Here is a 13,136-nt window from a genome sequence, read left to right on the forward strand (position 1 = left end):
TTTCAACAAAGATGTCAAAAATTTACGGCTGGGGGAAAGATTGTCTTTTTAGTAAACTATGCTAGAATAATTGGATATATATATATATGTATGTGTATATATATATATATATATGTATATATGTACGTATACACACACACACACACACAAATGGATCTCAGCCTTCTCATTACACCATACCTGAAAAATAATTCAAAATAAACATAGGAGCTAAATCTTTTAAAAGAAAATATAAGGGAAGATCTTTATAACCTTGATTTAGGCAGAGATTTCTTAGGCAAGACATAATCATAAGCCCATAAATGAAGATTTTGTTAATTGGACTCCACCAAAACCAAAAATTTTACTTGTCAAAGGACACTATTGAAAATGAAAAGGCAGCCACAAAATGAGAGAAAATATTTGCAAAACATACATCTGTCTAAGGTAGATCCAGACACATAGCACAAAATATACAAAGAACTTGTATAACACAATAACAAGAGAAACTTTTCAATTAAGAAATGAGCAAAAGAAAGACACTTCATAAAAGAAGACACTGTGGCTAACAAGCTCCTGGAAAGATACTCAACATCATCAAGCATTAAGAAAATGCAAACCAAAATTATAAAATACCAGTATAGAACCATTAAAAAGCTTGAAATAAAAAGGCTGACAAATGCAATTATCGACAAGGACATAGAGAACACTGGAAGTCTCCTATATCTCTGGTAGGAATGCAAAACACTGCAATCACTTTGTATAATAGTCTGGCAATTTCTTTCTTTTTTTTAAATTTATGATAGTCACACACAGAGAGAGAGAGAGAGAGGCAGAGACAGAAGCAGGCTCCATGCACTGGGAGCCCGATGTGGGATTCGACCCCGAGTCTCCAGGATCACGCCCTGGGCCAAAGGCAGGCGCCAAACCGCTGGGCCACCCAGGGATCCCTAGTCTGGCGATTTCTTTAAAAGTTAAACATAGGGCACCCCGGGCGGCTCAGTCCTTTAAACATCTGCCTTCCACTCAGGTCATGATACAGGGGCCCTGGGATTCAGCCCGCATCTGACTTGTGGGCAGGTGCTCTCGCTCCCTCCCTCTCAAATAAATAAATAAACTCTTAAAGGAAAAAAAAACCATACAGTTAACCATGTGTCTACAGAAACAATAGTAAAAAATCTTTAAAAATAAATAATAGTAATGTTTGCCAGTGTTTTTTTAAACATATGTAGAAGTAAACCGTATGCAAATTTTGGCACAAAGAATGAGACAGGAAAATGGAAAATCCACCTATGTGGATTAGCATAATACTGTTTGAAGAGGATGATAATTTATTTTATTTTTTGAAGATTTTATTTATTCATTCAGGAGAGGCAAGAGAGAGAGAGAGAGAGAGAGAGAGAGAGAGAGAGGCAGAGGCACAGGCAGAGGGAGAAGCCGGCTCCAGGCAGGGAGCCCCTGCCGGGCTCGATCCCGGGTCTCCAGGGTCACACCCCGGGCTGCAGGCGGCGCTAAACCGCTGGGCCCCCGGGCTGCCCTGAAGGAGATGAGCATCTAAAACCACAGCCCCTACGGACCCGTCGTGTTTCCTTTCTGGCTCCAAGAATCGTTTCATTTGTCAGCTGAGAAAGCTTTTCCTAGGCTGCTGCTGCAGGCTCCTCCGGGCCTTGGGGCGCCTGCACAGCCGCCCCGCGCGCTGGGGTGACCACCGGCTTCCGCCCCCCGCCCGCCAGGCTGGACGGCGCCTTCTGGGGCACGGCAGGTGGGGCAGCAAGTTCTCCTCCTTTCCTCCTGCTCTCCTGGGCCTCTGTCCGAGCCGCCTTCGAGGGTCCCGGGGAGCCGGACGGCCAGTTAAGGGGGTCCTGGCAGGGAGACCCCCGGACGGCGAGCTCTTCCCCGCGCGGCCGCCCCCGCGAGAGCGGCTGGGCTGTGGAACGGCACGTGAACCCCACGTCTAGGCCTCGGCCGCACCGACCCAGATCTGCGTACAGGCAGAGGCTTCTGGCCGCAGGCAGGAAAGCGCCGGCTTCGAGCTTGCTTTCTACCGCACGTCAACGGCGAGCGCGGCTGCAGGCTTCGCGGGACCAGCTCCAGGCCGGGGGACGCCCGCCTGAGCGGAAGCAGCTCCGCTCCCACAGTCTTCGGGTGCTCCGGCGCCCGCTGGCTCTGAGGAGCGACTGCGCACGCGCAGGTGAGAGGCGGGCGGGAGGCCGTTGGGCGCCTGCAGTTGCCAGCACATGCGCGGTGCGGCGGCAGGGACTCCCCGAGGGAGACCAGGGTTTCGGGGCGCATCCGAGAGTCCGGGCCGCCGAGCTGGAAGCCTGCCTGAAAACACCCCGCAAGGTGCGCTCTCCCGCCGCGGCCCTGCCCGGCCACTGTCCGGGCGCCCTTGGCCGCACCGCGGAGGACGGCTCTCTGTGGAGGGCACGCGGGCTCCCGGGCCGCCGCCCCCCTCACCGGCAGGGCCTCCGCGAGGTACGTGCGCCCCCCGGGCCTGCCTTTCTGAGGGCGGGACGGGGGAAAGGGATCGGATGCGTCTTTGCAGCCCCGCGAGGAGAGGATTTTCATGCAATTTGATGACCGGATGTTCTGCGGGAGGTGGCGGAGGGTACAGCGATGGCGGTTTGTTTTTGGCGGAAGACTTTTAAAAAGTTCAGGCTAGAAGAATGAATCGAGACCGGGCATTCGTATTTAGATGGAATAAATTCACCTGCCAAATCCATCACATTAAAGAAAAAATGTGGGCAGCCCGGGTGGCTCACGGTTTAGCGTGGCCTGCAGCCCAGGGCCTGATCCTAGAGACTCGGGATCGAGTCCCGCTTCGGGCCCCCTGCCTGGAGCCTGCTTCTGCCCCTGCCCCTGTCTCTGCTTCTGTCTCTGTGTGTCTCATGAATAACTAAATAAAATCCTTAAAAGAAAAAAAAAAAGAAAAAACGTTAATGGTCTTTAGGGGAAGAGGAGGGAAAACTGAATTTCTGGCCAAACACCAGTTGGTCATTACTGCTGAGCTTTACCAGACAACTGTGTGTTCTGCTCTACCCTTGGTTTCAGTGCCCTCAAATACCATCACAAGTCAGGGGGTGGGCTGCAGCTCTGGGAGTGTCCCTAACAATTCCCCTGTCTTTTAGGAGTTTGATGTCTTTCAGGATTTTCCTTTTTGTCGTTTAAAGCCGCTCACGAGATGGCATGGGTGGTGGGTTAGGTGGGGAAGTCAGATTAGTGTGGCCAAATGTGGAGAAAATTCCTAAAGACAGGATGATCAACAACAAGAGAAGACACCTGGGTGACCAGTTGGTTAAGCGTTTGCCTTTGGCTCAGGTCATGATCCCAGGGTCCTGAAATGGAGCCCCGCGTCAGGCTCCTTGCTCAGTGGGGAGTCTGCTTCTCCCTCTCCTCCTGAGCTTGTGCTCTCTGTCACTGTCTCTGCGTCTCTCTCAAATAAATAAAAACCCTAAATAAAAACAGACTACAAACCACAATAGCAAGACCGGGTCCCAGAGATTATTCGAAAGAGCAGCACAAAAGTCCCATTTATCTGAAGGGTGTCTTCTTATCAAATAATTTGAATTTGCTGTGGTCAGGGTCTGTGGAAGTCTTCATGGGATTATGGATTACACAGAACTGGAAGGGCCTTTAAGAAATAAAGTTGGTATTGTACTGGAATTAAAAGAAAAGGAGTTAAGAGTTAACAGGGTACGATAAGGGTCTGATTTTCATCTAGATTTCACCTTCCACTCCAAAAAGTCCAAAGCCAAAGTGGCAAAAGTAACTGAGTAAAGCACACATATGAGGAATGCCTTTGCTCAATTTTTCCCTTGTTTTTAGGAAGACCAAAAGGATCCTTTGTACTCCAAGGTACTAACACTTGATATAGATGAAAATCTACATAAACCAACATGATATCTGTCTGCAACCGGTAGGTACTATTTAAATGTCTTTTAGGGGGATCCCTGGGTGGCGCAGCGGTTTGGCGCCTGCCTTTGGCCCAGGGGGCGATCCTGGAGACCCGGGATCGGGTCCCACGTGGGCTCCCGGTGCATGGAGCCTGCTTCTCCCTCTGCCTGTGTCTCTGCCTCTCTCTCTCTCTGTGACTATCAAAAATAAATAAAAATTAAAAAAAAATAAATGTGTTTTAGGGAGAAAGGATAAGGTCTGAAGCTTGGCCGTGTCTTTAGCATCTTTCCCAATATCTAGGCTTTGCCATCCAGGAAAAATCCAGAGCAGTGTACTAAATCAAAGTAATTGATTGCTTTACCGAGTGGTATCTTGAAAGTTTAGAGAGTTGGACTTCTGTGGTTATTGTTTGTATAAATAATGCTTTATGAACCATAGTGATATGTGATAAAATCTCATAAACACCTATAGATGTACTCAAATCACCTTAGATTAGGTAGTGGACTTTTAATAAATGTTCTGCACATTTGCTTGTACATATCCTGGTTGATTTCTTAGAGTCCTGGCAGCTTCTGAGCTAGTGTTTTTCTAAGACTCTGAGGCAGTAGTTATATTGTTTAAGAATCCAATCAGTAGTTTTATCCTTATTCTGGATACACTTCCATTATAAACAGTTGATGGAAATACACACACACATGCGTGTGTGTGTGTGTGTGTGTGTGTGTGCATATGCACACCCAGGTCCATACATAAAAGCCATTATCCCTCAAACGTTTTTCATCTTATTCATAAGCCAAAACTAAGTACTATTGAGGAGCATATGGTTCTTTAAAAATCTATTAAGGAAAAATTTGGATTTAAGGGAAATAATTATCCATTAAATTCTCAAAACATTCTCGAAGCACCTGCGTGGCTCAGTTGATCAAGTGTCTGACTCTTGGTATCAGCTCAAATCATGAGTTCAGGTTCTGCATTGGGCTCCATATAAATAATAATAAATAATATTAAAAGAATAATAATAATAATAATAAAATAAAAGGAAATTCTTAGAACATTTTCGATCTAGACTTTACCCTAAAGTGGAAAGAATGGAGAAATTTAATATGTCCAATTTTTTATCATTTTCCCTCTGTTCTGTGCAAGAAAAACCAATAGAATTAATGTGGTTTTGGTGTTATTTTCTTATTCTAGTTAGCTTACTTTAATAATATCACTTAATATTTTCTTTGCTTTTATACTAAGTTTCTGAGTTTTTCATGTACAATGAATGTATCTGTGTTGTGATTTCCTAGTTTCTTCATGGAATGTACTATTTTATTTCTGGATATCTGATCATATTTAAATGCCTTAAACTTTCCTGGTCAAAGAGTAACTTCTTTTCCCTTTAATATTCTGCAGAGGGATTAAGCAGATTCTTACAGGTTGAAATGTTTAAATACGTCTTCAGAACACTCATGGAAGAAAGAGTAGCTCTGTCACATTTTTAGCAACAACACACTTAAAAGAATAGCTGTCCAACTAAACTAAACCTGCTTGTGAAGTCCACTAGAGTTGATCCCATCCTAAATTACTTGGCTACATTAGTACATTCGTATAATAAAGAGCAAAACATAACAGGAAGGTAAGATAGCTGTGTCTGAAACACATGAGGTACTGATATATATTAACAGACATCAGTTTCTTTTCTTTTTTTATAATAAATTTATTTTTTATTGGTGCTCAATTTCTAACTTGTGCTTTCAAATTATGAAGGGGAATTTGAGATGCTTTCTATCTCGTTTTTGGAAAATTTAAGATAATTTTAGAATAGGTTAGATTTAGAATAGGGTTTTTTTCTTAGTTTGAAGAAATAGTTGAAAAAGTAAATAGGAATTGTGTGCCATGGCCCCTCCTCCATCAACTGGGTCTCAGAAACAGTGTTCTCTTCCTCTTGGCTTACAGAAACCAAGTTTCTGTACTTGTGCTGCTAGGTGGACACTGTGGGTGAACAGGGAGGGACAGAAGGAACAGAATGCACAGACTTCTCTTTCCATTTCAGTTTTCTATCATCTATCGGCTATGAATGACCAAGCCTTGTTTCTGTCCACTTGCAGCCCCCTTAAATGAGGCTGTAAGAGAAGACCCCCCGCCCCGGCAGCATTCACAAATTGATAGCTTCTGGGTCACATTAGAATGTTTTAATTTTTTTAAATTCAACTTTGCTTTTTTTCTTTGCTTAAGGTACTTGTCATACTTGAATACAGAATGATACACAAATTAAAGTGTATTATATTAATTGGAACTGATCACATCATGGGGAAAGTTGGCTGGGGCCTGAGTGGCAGTTATAAATCCCAACTGCTTGAGTCCTTGATGAACATTGGTTTACTGAAAGGTGTTAGGACCAGGTTTTGCCAAATTCTAGAACTATTCTCAGATTGTGGTATGTGCCTTTATTCTGTAATTACATTGAGGCTGCTTCAGATCTTTATTACTCCAGTAATATAAAATTGTGTAGTCACAGAATCTCCCAGTTACTATTTCCTGCAAATTAATTGGCTACCTTCAAAGGCTGATGAACAGGATACCTCTTATTGATTGTAGTATTGAGTATTGTGTGACTACTGAGTAATAGCTCCTGCATCCCTCCCCACTTCTTTCTAATGCTGATTTTCATTCAGGTAATATAATCTTTCACATGACCATATGCTTTCCTAATCCAATTACGGTAATTTTTTTTTAAATTGTATTTAAGTTCTACTTAACATAGATTTGCAATATTGGTTTCAGGAGTAGAATTCAGTAATTCATCACTTACATACAACACCCAGTGCTCATCCTGACAAGTGTCCTCACCACCCATCTAGCCCATCCCTGCTCATCTCCCTCCAGCAGCCCTCAGTTTGTTCTCTGTCCTTAAGTCTCTTATGGTTTTTTTCCTTCTCTCTTTTTTCCCCCTTTTCCCATATGTTCATCTGTTTTGTTTCTTAAATTCCACATATGAATGTGAAATCATATAGTATTTGTCTTTTTCTTACTGACTTATTTCACTTAGTGTAATGTGCTCTAGCTCCATCCACATTGTTGCAAATGGCAAGATTTCATTCTGAGTAATACTCCATTGTATATAAAAGAATGCATATTCTACTTTGGGATGAAATGTCCTGAATATACCTGTTAAGGCCATCTGGTCTAGTGTGTCATTCAAACACTTGTTACTGTCTTTGTTTTAAAATCTAGTTTGATATAAGTTTGGCAACCCTGGCTTTGTTTTGCCATCCATTAGCATGATAAGTGGTGCTCCATCTCCTTAGTTTCAATATGGGGGTGTCTTTAGGTCTAAAATGAGTCTCTTGTAGGTAGCATATAGATGTGCCTTTTTAAAAAAATCTATTCTGATACCCAATGTATTTTGATTGGAAATTTAGTTCATATACATTCAGATTGCTTATTGAAAGATATGAATTTCATGGCACTGTGTTACCTATAAACTTGGTGTTTCTGGTGATGTTCCTTTCTAGTCTTTGTTGCTTTTTTTAGAAAAGATTTTTTATTTATTAATTCAGAGAGAGAGAGAAGAGAAGGCAGGCAGAGAGGCAGAGACACAGGCAGAGGGAGAAGCAGACTCCATGCAGGGAGCCTGACATGGGACTTGATCCTGGATCTCCAGGATCACACCTTGGGCTGCAAGCAGTGCTAAACCACTGGGCCACCGGGGCTGCCCGTCTTTGTTGCTTTTGATCTTTTTTCTCCCACTCAGTTCCTCTTAATATTTCTTGCAGGGCTGGCTTAGTGGTCTATGAACTCCTTTAGTTTTTGTTTGTCTGGGACACTCTTTATCTCTCTTCCTATTCTGAATGACAGGCTTGCCAGATAAAATATTCTTGGCTGCATATTTTCCCCATTCAGCACAATTATGGTAATCTCATTCTTCTTGGCTGCTCATATTTTAGAAACAGGTATGATGCATTTCTGGTCAATGAGCTATGAAGTGGAATATTGTGGGAGCTCAGGGAAAAACTTTGTCATAATTAAAGAGACACAAAAACACAGCATTTTTACTGGATATCATTTTGTCACATATGGTGTAAGGTAGTTAACATAAGGATAAGCCTATATCCTGAATAATGCAATATTGAAAAATGGAAAGATCCTTGATGATGTTGTCGAGGCACTGAATTAAGCAACCGTGTAGCTGCCTAACTGCAGAATTTCTCTTATGAAATGATCAATTTCTTAAGATGTCAGCTAGTGAGGCCAGGATTTTCTGTTTCTTGTAGCTGAAATCTTCCTCATTAATACACTATGGGAACCATTTCATTATTGAATAATTTATAATTATAAGATTTATCAGGCTATGTAGAAAGGTTTTTATCTCAGCCTGTTTCGCAGAATAAATTATCCTAGAAAGGAGAGGGAAAATTGGATGATGGTAGAAAGATAAAACAGAGTAAGGTTAAACGACAAAAAAGATGTGATGGTAGCCGAGACCAGGGGTCAGAATGTATTCTAACACATTCATTTAGATTAAAATGTTATATATATATATCATAAGTCTATAGGTATATGTAAATCTTTCTTCTAAGATTGTGCAGATAGTTCATATAGTTTGTGCTTCTGATGAATCTTGAGTACTTTCATGTTTCTTAAATTGCTAAACCTAAATTATGAATGTTGTGTTTACTCAACAAAGTCCTCTTATCTACCATTTATTGAGCTTAGCTTCAATAAACTTTGAACATAAATTAAAGGTTTCTGTGAACTAAGCTTCTCTTCTGAAACTGATTTATGATCTCAGTATAAGCAGGAACAAAGAATACTGGCTTAAGTAAAAGGCAGGTAGGGATCCCCTCCTCTAGCCATCTCCCACCAATGTGTCCCAGAGCCCTGAGAGTGGGGCAAAGCTCTTTTTTTTTTTCTGGATGGAGAACCCTCTCTGGCAGTTCCTTCTCAGTTGCTTGTGATCTACTAGTCTCTGGAAGGGGAAGGGCAAGGGCAAGATGTGCAGACTTCCTATGTTACTTTCCAATAGCTTCAGACTACTTGAAGAGTCGAGGAGAAGGATATTGTGGATCAAATAGACACAAATCCTGAGTATATATTTAGAAATGCTCAGCATACTTGGTTTGAATTTAGAGACAAAGAGTTTTTCATTGTGATCAGGTTCCTATTCCTTTGGAGGCAGGTATCTTATCTGTCCACCTGTCTGTCTATTCACCTATAGCTTCCTAGTTCAGCCTCTCTGGTATGTTCTATTTAATCTGCCAAAGAAAAGGAAACAGTTACACCATCACATCATTTGATAGGAACTTTATATTACAAGTTAGAAGTCATAAAGGAGGAACAGAAATATTTTTTAGGATAAGTTAGATGAGTAGAAGATAACTTCTCTAAAGTCACATGTGCCAGAAAATACACATAGGTTTTTAGAGTCCTGGGGAGAGTATGGGAGGAGGGGTAACCTGCTGGCTAAACAGTGATGTGGCATTAGCCTAGATTAAGACTACTGACTCTGATCTACAGGCCAGATCCTACCTGCTGCCTGTTTTTTTTTTTTTTAATGATTTTATTTATTTATTTATTTATTTATTTATTTATTTATTTATTTATTTATTTATTTATTCTTGAGACACATAGAGAGGCAGAGACACAGGCAGAGAGAGAAGCAGGCCCCATGCAGGGAGCCTGATGTGGGACTCGATCCCGGGTCTCCAGGACCATGCCCCGGGCTGAAGGTGGCACTAAACCGCTGAGCCATCCGGGCTGCCCTGCTGCCTGTTTTTGTATGGTACACAAGCTAAGGGAAGGTTTCAACATTTTTAAATGGTTGAAAAAAATTAAAAGAATATTTTGTGATACATGAAAATTGTATAAAATTGAAACTTCAGGTTCCATACTTGGTTTTATTGGCATGGAACCGTGCCCATTTATTTACATATTTTTTTCTGGCTGCTTTTGAGATAGGAAGGCAGATTTGAACAGATATTATAGTCCTGCAACAAAGGCTTAAATATTTACTCTCTATCCCTTTACAGAAATTTTGTTAACCTCTGACCTAGACCACTGTTTCTCAACCCTTAATGTTTGTAAATCATTTGAAGATTTTGTGAAAATATATAGTTTCTGATTCAGTAGGTCAAGGGAGCCTACGTGTCTGTATTTCTTTTTTTTAAAGATTTTGTTTATTTCTACATGAGAGACACACAGAGAGAGGCAGAGACACAGGCAGCGGGAGAAGCAGGCTCCATGCAGGGAGCCTGATGCAGGAATTGATCCCCGGCCTCCAGGATCACGCTCTAGGCGGAAGGCAGGTGCTAAACCACTGAGCCACCCAGGGATCCCAGTGTCTGTATTTCTAATGAGCTGAGGACCACATAGTAAGTGGCGATGCTCTAGTGCAGGATTAACACACTTACTGTTTAAAGAGCCAAGTAATAAATGGTTCACAGTCTGCAGCCTATTCAGTCCTTTTGTTACAACTATGTACATCTGCTGGGTAACGTAGACATAGACAACATATAAAAGATCAGGAGTGGCTGTGTTCCAATAAACATTTACAGAAGTAGGCTTTGGGCTGGAATTGGCACGAAGATTTACTTTAGCATTCACTGGTCTCAGCTGTTCAGTGTGGGTGTCCATTAAGTAATAGGCACAGTCCTACCCTCAACTTGCTTACTAGTTTTATAACATATTCCAGTAATGATGATAAAGAGAGCAGTTAACTTGTATTGGGTAATTATCATATGCCAGGCTCTATGTGAAGTCCTATGAGCCATCTCTTATTTAATTACCACAACAAATCCTAGGAAGCAGATACCATCATTATCCTTGCTTACAGATGAGAATACTGAGCTTCAGAAAAAAAAAACTTAATCAAAGCTGCCAACAGCAAATCAGTGGTGAGCCTAGGGTAAGGCATAACTCATGATTATTGAATGACTGTTGGATTATAGATGACTGGATCAAATCTGTGCATTCTTGGGAGTTCCAGAAGCTGGAGAACCAGACTGTGACTATACTGACTTCCTTCATTGTGAGGCCTGGTTCTCAAGGACCTGAGCAGTGAAAGACAAGACATCTCTTTAGAGGCAACATTGAATGTAGGTGTCACAAACTGGATGTTTGACTCATGCCAGAGCATTCTTTTTCTTGAAAGATTTATTTAGTACCTTCACTGCATGTTTTTGAAGTTAAGGCTCTTAGAGATCTCAGAAAGCACATTTTTCATAGTTTTGGGATTTTCCATGCTCCAAAAATGAAATTGCTTTACTTTATAATAACATGTTATTTTAGGCACCAAATAAGTATGGCATTTTGCCTTCCTTGTGTACTTTGGATTTTTTAATATAAATTTATTTTTTATTGGTGTTCAATTTGCAAACATATAGAATAAACCCAGTGCTCATCCCATCAAGTGCCCCCCTCAGTGCCTATCACCGAGTCACCCCCGCCCCCGCCCACCTCACCTTCCACCCCCCGCCCAGTTTGTTCCCAGAGTTAGGAGTCTCTCATGTTCTGTCTCCCTTTCTGATGTTTCCCACTCATTTTTTCTCCTTTCCCCTTTATTCCCTTTCACTATTTTTTATATTCCCCAAATGAATGAGACCATTTAATGTTTGTCATTCTCCTATTGACTTATTTCAATCATACAATAAATGTCCCTTCTAACCACAGTGACTGAAATTACATTTCTCCTTCCAAATTCTATATTTTTTCCTTCCTTCTTAGCTGCAATTACTAACGTAAAGAGTAGATAGACCTTGATTCTGGCCTAAATATAAGACTACTTTTATCTGTCTTTACACTGTTATTTCCATGTAAATGAATGTTTTTAGGTAAGATGCCTATCAGTATAACTACATTATAATAAATTAATAGGTCCCTGAGAGCAAACATGTTGTTAATAAAAATGCTTTGGAAAAAACTTTCTGGAGTCTCAGACACAATCTCCTTGGACTATAGATACCATATAAAGATGAATAAGTATGCCATTTTTTATGAATCACCTGTTGAAAAACTTTTATGTCATTGCTCTGATGAATAATACTAGGTTTCATTTTATAAGCAGTCAGTGTAGGTACAGGGCAAGGAGGAATATGTCAACATTTTCTAAGTCTTAAGTATCAATCTTGATATGCCTAGGTGGATCAGTGATTTGGCACCTGCCTTTGGCCCAGGGCAAGATCCTGGAGACCCAGGATTGAGTCCCGCATCGGGCTCCCTGAATGGAGCCTTCTTCTCCCTCTGACTGTGTCTCTGCCTCTTTCTCTCTCTTTCAGTGTCTCTCTGAGGCAGAGACACAGGCAGAGGGAGAAGCAGGGTCCATGCAGGGAGCCCGATGCGGGACTCGATCCTGGGTCTCCAGGATCATGTCTTGGGCCAAAGGCAGATACTCAACCACTGAGTCACCCGGGGATCCCATGAATAAAAAAATCTTAAAAGAAAAAGCATCAATAACCTTAATTTTTTAGGTGGGCAAGGAAGTTAAATATGATACTTAAATAGGAAATCAGGTACTTACAGATTCTTAAAGCCAGAATTTAGGATGGTCTAATCTAGCCATCTCTGTACACTCCTATTTTTCTTTGTAAGTCCCAATTGATTAAGTAAAATTCTTAAAGTCATTTGCTTCTTTAACACAAATATGTTAGTTTTTCCCCCTGAATCTGGGAACATGTATTGGTTTCCTCGGGCTGTTATAATGAAGTACCATAAGTTGCTGGCTTAAAACAACGGAAATTTATTATCTCGCAATTCTGTAGTTTAGAAGTCTGAAATCAATGTTTTGGTCGGGCCACAGTCCTTCTGAAGGATCTGGGGCAGAATTCTTTGCCTCTTCATAGGTTCTGATGAAGGCCAGCAATTCTTAGCACTCTTTGGCTTGAGATATATATCACTCCAATCTCTGCCTCTGGCTTCATATGGTGCTTGTGACTCTGTGTCTTCACATTGCTGTCTTCTTAAAAGTATATCATTTGTTTTGGATTAGGGCTCCACTCTACTCCAGTATGATCTTAACTAATGATATCTGCAACAACTCTGTTTTCAAATAGGTCACATTTTGAGGTACTGGGTATTAGGACTTTACTATATCTTTCTTGGGTGAGGGATGGTACAGTGTACCCATAACCGAGTATGGGGATGTCAAGATATTATTGTTTTCCATGCAGATCTTACACTATAGGAAGAACACATATATAGAGATTTATGAAGATGCAGGTTGTAATATACAATATTCACAAAATGCTGTAAGCGTATTGCAGTGGGGAAAGCTACCTTTTCCC

The 13,136-nt window shown here is 41.4% G+C and overlaps 1 long non-coding RNA gene across 2 annotated transcripts in view; it reads left to right on the top strand.

Moving 5' to 3' along the window:
* Positions 1–2,172: 2,172 nt before the first annotated feature.
* The window catches only part of LOC140598563 (uncharacterized), an 89,627-nt gene continuing 78,663 nt past the window's right edge, over positions 2,173–13,136 (top strand). Inside the window, exons 1-2 of one of the 2 annotated variants that reach the window (XR_012001007.1) lie at positions 2,173–2,454; positions 3,805–3,895. This is a non-coding gene — a long non-coding RNA (uncharacterized lncRNA). The remainder of the gene's footprint in view (positions 2,455–3,804; positions 3,896–13,136) is intronic. The other variant, XR_012001008.1, reaches the window with a different exon arrangement.

The sequence above is a fragment of the Vulpes vulpes genome, chromosome 4, assembly GCF_048418805.1.
Source record: "Vulpes vulpes isolate BD-2025 chromosome 4, VulVul3, whole genome shotgun sequence".
Lineage (NCBI taxonomy): Eukaryota > Metazoa > Chordata > Mammalia > Carnivora > Canidae > Vulpes > Vulpes vulpes.